Below are 3,195 nucleotides of genomic sequence, written 5' to 3'. Positions count from 1 at the left end.
CATGAAAACAAACAAACAAACAAAACACTAGAAAAAAACTGACCAATCTGAAAGAGAAGCAAATAAAACTTTTAGAAATAGAAAGTGTTGATTGATGTAACTCAAAGGATGCAGATTAAACATAGCACAGAATGAATGCACTGGAAGGTATTGCTTGAAGTAATTAAGTAGAATGCATCCCAGAAAGAAAAAGAGATGAAAAAATGTGAGAAAGTTTAGGATATAGGGAGGAAAGAATGAAAAGGTTTAAACTATTTTAAGTGGACTTCCAGGAAAAAGAGGACAGAAAAAAATGGAGCAAAGAAACTACTTGAAGAGATAATGTCTGAGAATTTTATAAAATAAAGTAACAAATCCATAGATTTTTAAGAAAGTGAAACATCCCCCAATCTGGATAAACACTAAGAAATTTATGCTTACATAATTTGTGGTGAAACTGCAGAAAACAAAAGGTGAAGAGAAAAAATTTTAAAAACCATCGGTGAAAAAACAAGTCACACAGAGGTTAAAAATTTTAAGTTAAGCAGCCAACCTAAGAAGTTAGAAAAAGAACAGAACAACTTTCCACTATAAGATGAATAAGGTCTGAGGATTGAATGTGTAACATAGTGAGAATAGTTGATAATATTGTACTGTATAATTAAAATTTGCTCAGAGTAGAACTTAAATGTGTATATATATTATATATATATAATTTTCATATCTATATATCAGAGCAAAATTTTTAAAAGGTGGAAGAACGATATAAAAACGTTAGAGTAGAAAATAAAATAGAAACCAAAGACATAAGGAATCTCAACCTAAAGTTAGTTCTTTGGAAAAAAAAATTAACAAATATTTGTAAAATTTTAGCAAGAGAAATATTGGGCAAATAAAATAAGATTAGGTGGGTAAAATGGGCAGAAATATAATTTACTGTAATTTATTAAAAATAAATAAAAATCCTGAATACATGAAATTAACTCTAGTTAAAATTTTGTTTTCCCCAAGGGTAACACTTAAGCTAGATAGATTTCCAAGCTGATTCTAATAAATTCTTTTTTTTTTTTTGGTTGTCAAATGATCCTTTATTGAAACATTTTCCTTTGTAGTTCACTAGCTGGGCATTCCACTGCACCACTGTTGATGTCATCTATGATGTCATGAGGGTGGCGGCCATCAACATTGCAGCCCACAGACTGGGCAGTCCCCAGGATTTCTTTAATGGTTCCAGAGAGTTCTCTGGCTAAAAGATCGCTGTCGCATCTGTGGGGCAATATTGACAATCTCATCAAAAGTGGTATTTCCACTGTGCTTAATGTTTTTCTGCTTCTTTCTGTCTCTTGGTGGTTCCTTGAGGGCTTTGATAATCAGGGCAGAGGCAGAGGTACCACTTCAATCTGGGCCTGTTTGTTCTGAATGGTCACTTTCACTGTAATTCTTATACCCTTCCAATCACCGGTTACCTTGGCGATGTCATCACCAACCCTTTTTGGAGACAGACCCAGCGGGCCGATCTTCGGGGCCGGGGCAGACGTGGCACCTACTTGGCCACCGGTGCACCTCAGGTACATGACTGATCTCGTTGGGGTCGAACTTAGGTGGCATGGCGGAGGTGGCTGGTGTCGGATGAACCCGGATTCGGGATGACCGAAGAAAGTTGCACCTTTGCCTCCCGGAGCCGAAAGCCAAAATGATTCTAGTAAGTTCTCAAGGAATAGAGTATTGCAATCTTATACAAATGACTCTAAAAGAAGAGAAAAAGAGAGAACTCCTAATTTATACATTAAATTCAATAGAAACTTGATGTCCACATCAGACAAAATTTTAAGCCTATCTCACTCAATAAAGATGCAAAATTCCTAAACAAAATGTTAGTGAATAAAATCTGTAACAGAGGGGCACCTGGGTGGCTCAGTCAGTTAAGCATCTGCCTTGGGCTCAGGTCATGATCCCATGGTCCTAGGATTGAGCCCCGCATCGGGCTCCCTGCTCAGCGGGGAGCCTCCTTCTCCCTCTCCTTCTGCTGCTCCTCCTGCTTGTTCTCTCTTTAAAAAATCTTTTAAAAGATTTATAAAAATTTAAATATATAAAAAAAGAACATATCATGACAAGCTGAATTTATCCCAAGAAGGCATAAGTGTCCAGAAATATCTTCTACCATATTAACATATTAAAAGGAAAAAGACATGTGACCATATTAATACATGTATGAAAAACCTTTGATGAAATTCAACATCCACTCATGATAAAAATTCTTATCAAAATAGAAAGTAAGGCTTCCTTTATCTGACAAAAGACTTCTGACATAAACCGAAAGCAAACATTTTGAACGGTAAAGTACTTTAAAAAATTGTTTTAGGAATAATACAAGAATAATACAAGATTACTATTACTACTGTAAGACAAGAAAATAAAATAAAAAACATGAAGATTAAAAAGGAATAAATAAAAATGTAATTATTCACAGATGTTTTATTATATATAAAACTCAAAAGTTACACTTTCAAATTGTTAGAAGAAATAAGAGATTTCATTAACATAGCTGAATATAATGTCAATGTATAAAAATTCATTGCATTTCTATACACCAGAAATTAAGTTGGTAAAATAAAATGCCATTTGAAACTTATATATAAATCACTTAGATTTAAGTCTAGCAAAGGATATATGAGTCCTGTATGGAAAAAAAATGTAACCGTTTCTGTAATGTTGTCAAGGAAATAAATGGAGAAATGTATTGTGGCTTAGGTTAAAACAATATTGATTTTTCCCAAGTTGATCTATCAGTTGGATACAATTCACATCAAAATTTCAATTCAATGGGTATTATGCTAAGCGAGATAAGTCAATCGGAGAAAGACAATTATTATATGGTATCACTGATATGTAGAATTTGAGAAACAAGGTAGAGGATCATAGGGGAAGGGAGGGAAAAATGAAACAAGAGACGGAGACAAACCATAAGGGACTCTTAATCTCAGGAGACAAACTGAGGTTTGCTGAAGTGAAGGGGGGTAGGAGGGATGGGATGGCTGAGTGATGGACATTGGTGAGGGTATGTACTATGGTGAGCGCTGTGAATTGTGTAAGACCGATGAATCACAGACCTGTACCCCTGAAACAAATAATACATTATGTGTTAATAGAAAAATTTTAATGGGGTTAAAATTTCAATAGAATATGTGAATGAAATTTGACAAGCTATTTCTAAAG

The 3,195-nt window shown here is 34.4% G+C and overlaps 1 pseudogene; it reads right to left on the bottom strand.

Moving 5' to 3' along the window:
* Positions 1-1,037: 1,037 nt before the first annotated feature.
* Positions 1,038-1,587, bottom strand: LOC118001529 (annotated as a pseudogene).
* Positions 1,588-3,195: the final 1,608 nt, after the last annotated feature.

This window comes from Mirounga leonina, unplaced genomic scaffold (assembly GCF_011800145.1).
Source record: "Mirounga leonina isolate KUSES-001 unplaced genomic scaffold, KU_Mleo_1.0 Mir_53, whole genome shotgun sequence".
Lineage (NCBI taxonomy): Eukaryota > Metazoa > Chordata > Mammalia > Carnivora > Phocidae > Mirounga > Mirounga leonina.
This window is presented reverse-complemented; position numbering and strand designations above follow the sequence as displayed.